Source organism: Arachis ipaensis, chromosome B4 (assembly GCF_059453495.1).
Source record: "Arachis ipaensis isolate K30076 ecotype BB chromosome B4, ASM5945349v1, whole genome shotgun sequence".
Lineage (NCBI taxonomy): Eukaryota > Viridiplantae > Streptophyta > Magnoliopsida > Fabales > Fabaceae > Arachis > Arachis ipaensis.
This window is the reverse complement of record NC_142439.1, coordinates 86,922,511-86,929,646: the sequence shown is the minus strand read 5'-3', so window position 1 is coordinate 86,929,646 and position 7,136 is coordinate 86,922,511. Positions and strand designations below refer to the sequence as shown.

The 7,136-nt window shown below is 37.1% G+C and overlaps 1 non-coding gene across 1 annotated transcript; it reads right to left on the bottom strand.

Moving 5' to 3' along the window:
- Positions 1–2,554: 2,554 nt before the first annotated feature.
- On the bottom strand, positions 2,555–2,662 carry LOC148568250 (small nucleolar RNA R71). Its single transcript, XR_015881831.1, has one exon. It is a non-coding gene; the product is annotated as a small nucleolar RNA R71 (small nucleolar RNA).
- Positions 2,663–7,136: the final 4,474 nt, after the last annotated feature.

Below are 7,136 nucleotides of genomic sequence, written 5' to 3'. Positions count from 1 at the left end.
TACATAATTAAAGTGTAATCACGATTACGCGTACCAAGTTGCTCACGTTGCCAGGGATTGTTCGAGCCTGGACATCACAATTTCGTGCACCAAGTTTTTGGCGCCGTTGCCGGGGATTGTTCGAGTTTGGACAACTGACGGTTCATCTTGTTGCTCAGATCAGGTAATTTTTCTTTTTGTTTTGTTTTCAAAAATTTTTCAAAAACCTTTCAAAAAAATTTTCTCCTTTGTTTTCGAAAAAAAAAAATTTGTTTTCAAAAATAAATTATTCTATGGCTTCAAAATTTTTAAGAATGAATTCTAGTGTTTCATGAAGCATGTTGAAGCCTGGCTGGCTGTAAAGCCATGTCTCAATTCTTATACTCAAGAGAAGAGCTTCTTTATCTTTCTTAGCCAATTGGCTGTTGAATGTAGGAAATGTCAGGCGTGTCATGTCTGAGTTACATACTAAAGCTTGGCTGGCTATTAAGCCATGCTTGACCCTTTGATTGGAGCTTTAGAGCATAAGATTCCTGGAATTCATATTAAAAATTTTGGAATCCTTATTTTTCTTTTTCAAAATAATTTTTCGAAAAAATATAAAATAAAAATCCAAAAAAAAATTTAGAAAATAAAAAAAAATCAAAAATATTTCATGTTTCTTGTTTGAGTCATGTGTCATGTTATAAGTTTGGTGTCAATTGCATGTACATGTTGCATTTTTCAAAAATTCTCATGCATTCATAGTGTTCTTCATGATCTTCAAGTTGTTCTTGGTAAGTCTTCTTGTTTGATCTTTGCATTTGCATGTTTTGTGTCTTTTCTTGTTTTTCATATGCATTCTTGAATTCTTAGTGCCTAAGCATTAAAGAATTCTAAGTTTGGTGTCTTGCATGTTTTCTTTGCATTAAAAATTTTTTGAAAAATGTGTTCTTGATGTTCATCATGATCTTCATAGTGTTCTTGGTATTCATCTTGACATTCATAGCATTCTTGCATGCATTCATTGTTTTGATCTAAAAATCTCATGCATTGCATCATTTTCATGTTTTTCTCTCTCATCATAAAAAAAATTCAAAAATCAAAAAATTATCTTCCCCTTTTTCTCTCATCAAATTCGAAAATTGAGTTGACTTTTTCAAAAATTTTTAAAAATCAAGTTGTTTCTTATGAGTCAAATCAAATTTTCAATTTGAAAATCTTATCTTTTTCAAAATCTTTTTCAAAAAAAAAAATCAAATCTTTTTTCAATTTTTTTTAGTTATTTTCGAAAATTTTAAAAATATTTTTCAAAAATCTTTTTCTTAATTTTACATCATATTTTCAAAAATAACAATAACAATTAATGTTTTGATTCAAAAATTTCAAGTTTGTTACTTGCTTGTTAAGAAAGATTCAAACTTTAAGTTCTAGAATCATATTTTGTGATTTCTTGTGAATCAAGTCATTAATTGTGATTTTAAAAATCAAATCTTTTTCAAAAACTAATTTCAATCATATCTTTTCAAAAATATCTTCTTATCTTACCTTTTTCAAAATTTGATTTCAAAAATATCTTTTCTAACCTCTTATCTTCTTATCTTTTCAAAATTGATTTTCAAATTTGTTTCAACTAACTAACTAACTTTTTGTTTGTTTCTTAACTTTTTCAAAACTACCTAACTAACTCTCTCTCTCTAATTTTCGAAAATATCTCCCCCCTTTTTCAAAAATTTCTTTTTAATTAACTAATTATTTTTATTTTTGATTTTAAAAAAAAAATTTCGAAAAATACTAACATCTTTCAAAAACCATTTTCGAAAATCACTAACTCTTTTTCAAAAATTATTTTCAAAAATTCCTTCTCCCCCATCTTATTCTATTTATTCATTCATATCCTAACATCTCATTTCACATCTCTGCCATCCTCACAGTTGTGTTTCTTCCATTATATTACATTCTTTGTCTCCCCCTCTTCTTCTACTCACACAGGGATCCCTATACTGAGGTATAAAGGATCTCTATTATTATTATTATTTTTCTGTGCCCTCTTCTTTGTCATATGAGCAGGAGCAAGGATAAGAACATTCTTGTAGAAGCAGATCCAGAACCTGAAATGACTCTGAAGAGAAAATTAAGAGAAGCTAAAATACAACAATCCAGAGATAACCTTTCAGAAATTTTCGAACAGGAAGAGGAGATGGCAGCCGAAAATAATAATAAAGTAAGGAAGATGCTTGGTGACTTTACTGCACCTAATTCCAATCTACATGGAAGAAGCATCTCCATTCCTGCCATTGGAGTAAACAACTTTGAGCTGAAACCTCAATTAGTTTCTCTGATGCAGCAGAACTGCAAGTTTCATGGACTTCCATCTGAAGATCCTTTTCAGTTCTTAACTGAATTCTTGCAGATATGTGATACTGTTAAGACTAATGGAGTAGATCCTGAAGTCTACAGGCTCATGTTTTTCCCTTTTGCTGTAAGAGACAGAGCTAGATTATGGTTGGATTCTCAACCCAAAGACAGCCTGAACTCTTGGGATAAGCTGGTCACAGCTTTCTTAGCCAAGTACTTTCCTCCTCAAAAGCTGAGCAAGCTTAGAGCTGATGTTCAAACCTTCAGACAGAAAGAAGGTGAATCCCTCTATGAAGCTTGGGAAAGATACAAACAGTTGACCAAAAAGTGTCCTTCTGACATGCTTTCAGAATGGACCATCCTGGATATATTCTATGATGGTTTATCTGAGCTATCAAAGATGTCACTGGACACTTCTGCAGGTGGATCCATTCACCTAAAGAAAACGCCTGCAGAAGCTCAAGAACTCATTGACATGGTTGCTAATAACCAGTTCATGTACACTTCTGAAAGGAATCCTGTGAGTAATGGGACGCCTATGAAGAAGGGAGTTCTTGAAGTTGATACTCTGAATGCCATATTGGCTCAGAACAAAATATTGACTCAGAAAGTCAATATGATTTCTCAGAGTCTGAATGGAATGCAAGCTGCATCCAACAGTACTCAAGAGGCTTCTTCTGAAGAAGAAGCTTATGATCCTGAGAACCCTGCAATGGCAGAGGTGAATTACTTAGGTGAACCTTATGGAAACACCTATAACTCATCATGGAGAAATCATCCAAATTTCTCATTGAAGGATCAAAAGTCTCAACAAGGCTTTAATAATGGTGGAAGAAACAGGTTTAACAATAATAAACCTTTTCCATCATCCACTCAGCAACAGACAGAGAACTCTGAACAAAATGCTTCTAATTTAACAAACTTAGTCTCTGATCTATCTAAGGCCACTGTAAGTTTCATGAATGAAACAAGATCTTCCATTAGAAATCTGGAAGCACAAGTGGGCCAGCTAAGTAAAAGGATCACTGAAATCCCTCCTAGTACTCTCCCAAGCAATACAGAAGAGAACCCAAAAGGAGAGTGCAAGGCCATTGACATAAGCAACATGGCCGAACCTGTGAGGAGAGGAGAGGACGTGAATCCCAGTGAGGAAGACCTCCTGGGACATCCAGTGATCAATAAGGAGCTTCCTTCTGAGGAACCAAAGGACTCTGAGGCTCATCTAGAGACCATAGAGATTCCATTGAACCTCCTTATGCCCTTCATGAGCTCTGATGAGTATTCCTCTTCTGAAGAGAATGAGGATGTTACTGAAGAGCAAACTGCCAAGTTTCTTGGTGTAATCATGAAGCTGAATGCCAAATTATTTGGCATTGATACTTGGGAAGTTGAACCTCCCTTGTTCATCAATGAACTAAGTGATCTGGATCAACTGACATTACCTCAGAAGAGACAGGATCCTGGAAAATTCATAATACCCTGTACCATAGGCACCATGATCTTTAAGGCTCTGTGTGACCTTGGTTCAGGAATAAACCTCATGCCCCTCTCTGTAATAGAGAAACTGGGAATCTATGGGGTGCAAGCTGCTAAAATCTCATTAGAGATGGCAGACAATTCAAGAAAACAGGCTTATGGACAAGTAGAGGACGTGTTAGTAAAGGTTGAAGGCCTTTACATCCCTGCTGATTTCATAGTCCTGGATACTGGAAAGGAAGAGGATGAATCCATCATCCTAGGAAGACCTTTCCTGGCCACAGCAAGAGCTGTGATTGATGTTGACAGAGGTGAAATAGTCCTTCAATGGAATGAGGACTCCCTTGTGTTTAAAACTCAAGGATCTCCCTCTGCAACCATGGAGAGGAAGCATGAAAAGCTTCTCTCAAAGCAGAGTCAACCAGAGCCCCCACAGTCAAACTCTAAGTTTGGTGTTGGGAGGCCACAACCAAACTCTAAGTTTGGTGTTGAACTCCCATATCCAAACTCTAAGTTTGGTGTTGGAGAGTCTCAACAAAGCTCTGCATATCTGTGCGGCTCCATGAGAGCCCACTCTCAAGCTATTGACATTAAAGAAGCGCTTGTTGGGAGGCAACCCAATTTTTATTTATCTAACTATATTTTTCTTAGTTATATGTCTTTGTAGGTTCATGATCATGTGGAGTCACAAAATAAATATAAAAATTGAAAACGGAATCAAAAACAGCAGAAGAAAAATTACACCCTGGAGGAGCATCTGTCTGGCGTTCAGCGCCAGAACAGAGCATGGTGCTGGCGCTGAACGCCCAAAATGGGCAACATCCTGGCGCTGAACGCCCAGAACAAGCATGGTTCTGGCGTTCAACGCCAGAAATGACAGCAAATGGGCGTTGAACGCCCAAAATGGGCACCAACCTGGCGCTGAACGCCCAGAGTTGTGTGCAAGGGCATTTTGCATGCCTAAATTGGTGCAGGGATGTAAATGCCTTGACACCTCAGGATCTGTGGACCCCACAGGATCCCCACCCACCTCACCCTCTATCTCTCCATTCATGACCATCCCTTCTGTTTTTCATCCACCATTCACATCCATACACACATCCCTCCATCTCCTCCATATCTTCTTCTTCTTCTATTCCTTCTTCTTTTGCTCGAGGGCGAGCAACATTCTAAGTTTGGTGTGGTAAAAAGCATAGCTTTTTTGTTTTTTTTCCATAACCATTGATGGCACCTAAGGCCAGAAAAGCCTCTAGAAAGAGGAAAGGGAAGACAAAAGCTTCCATCAAGGGTCTATAGCTCAGTGGTAGAACATTTGACTGCAAATCAAGAGATCCCTGAGATACCTCAGGGGATACATTTTCTTCCACATAATTATTGGAAGCAGCTAAGGGTGGAACATCAAGAGCACTCCATCATCCTTCATGAAATCAGAGAAGATCTAAAAGCAATGAAGGAGGAGCAACAAAGACAAGGAAGAGACATAGAAGAGCTCAAGGACATCATTGGTTCCTCAAGAAGGAAACGCCACCATCACTAAAGTGGATTCATTCCTTGTTCTTATTTCTTCTATTTTTCGTTTTCTATGTTATATCCTTATCTGTGTTTGTGTCTTCATTAGATGATCATTAGTAGTTAGTAACTATGTCTTAAAGTTATGATGTCCTATGAATCCATCACCTCTCTTAAATGAAAAATGCTTTAAATCAAAAGAACAAGAAGTACATGAGTTTTGAATTTATCCTTGAACTTAGCTTAATTATATTGATGTGGTGACAATGCTTCTTGTTTTCTGAATGTATGCTTGAACAGTGCATATGTCTTTTGAAGTTGTTGTTTAAGAATGTTAAATATGTTGGCTCTTGAAAGAATGATGACTAGGAGACATGTTATTTGATAATCTGAAAAATCATAAAAATGATTCTTGAAGCAAGAAAAAGCAGCAAAGAACAAAGCTTGCAGAAAAAAAAAAAAAGAGAAAATAGGCGAAAAAAAAATAGAAAAAAAAAAGAGAAAAAGCAAGCAGAAAAAGCCAAAAGCTCTTAAAACCAAGAGGCAAGAGCAAAAAGCCAATAACCCTTAAAACCAAAAGGCAAGGGCAATAAAAAGGATCCCAAGGCTTTGAGCATCAGTGGATAGGAGGGCCTAAAGGAATAAAATCCTGGTCTAAGCGGCTAAACCAAGCTGTCCCTAACCATGTGCTTGTGGCGTGTAGGTATCAAGTGAAAACTTGAGATTGAGCGGTTAAAGTCAAGGTCCAAAGCAAAAAAAGAGTGTGCTTAAGAACCCTGGACACCTCTAATTGGGGACTTTAGCAAGGCTGAGTCACAATCTGAAAAGGTTCACCCAATTATGTGTCTGTGGCATTTATGTATCCGGTGGTAATACTGGAAAACAAAGTGCTTAGGGCCACGGCCAAGACTCATAAAGAAGCTGTGTTCAAGAATCATCATACTGAACTAGGAGAGTCAATAACACTATTCGAAATTTGAAGTTCCTATAGAAGCCAATCATTCTGAACTTCAATGGATAAAGTGAGATGCCAAAACTATTCAAGAGGCAAAAAGCTATAAGTCCCGCTCATTTGATTGGAGCTATGTTTCATTGATAGTTTGGAATTTATAGTATATTCTCTTCTTTGTATCCTATTTGATTTTCAGTTGCTTGGGGACAAGCAACAATTTAAGTTTGGTGTTGTGATGAGCGGATAATTTATACGCTTTTTGGCATTGTTTTTAGTATGTTTTTAGTAGGATCTAGTTAATTTTAGGGATGTTTTCATTAGTTTTTATGTTAAATTCACATTTCTGGACTTTACTATGAGTTTGTGTATTTTTCTATGATTTCAGGTATTTTCTGGCTGAAATTGAGGGACTTGAGCAGAAATCAGATTCAGAGGTTGAAGAAGGACTGTTGATGCTGTTGGATTCTGACCTCCCTGCACTCAAAGTGGATTTTCTGGAGCTACAGAACTCAAAATGGCGCGCTTCCAATTGCTTTGGAAAGTAGACATCCAGGGCTTTCCATCAATGTATAATAGTTCATACTTTGGTCAAGAATAGATGACGTAAACTGGCGTTCAACGCCAGCTTTCTACCCAAATCTGGCGTCCAGCGCCAGAAAAGGAGCCAAAACCAGAGTTGAACGCCCAAACTGGCACTAAAACTGGCGTTCAACTCCAAGGAGGACCTCTACACGTGCCACACTCAAGCTCAGCCCAAACACACACCAAGTGGGCCCCGGAAGTGGATTTATGGATCAATTACTTACTCATGTAAACCCTAGTGACTAGTTTATTATAAATAGGACCTCTTACTATTGTATTAGACATCTTTGGACGCTTGGTT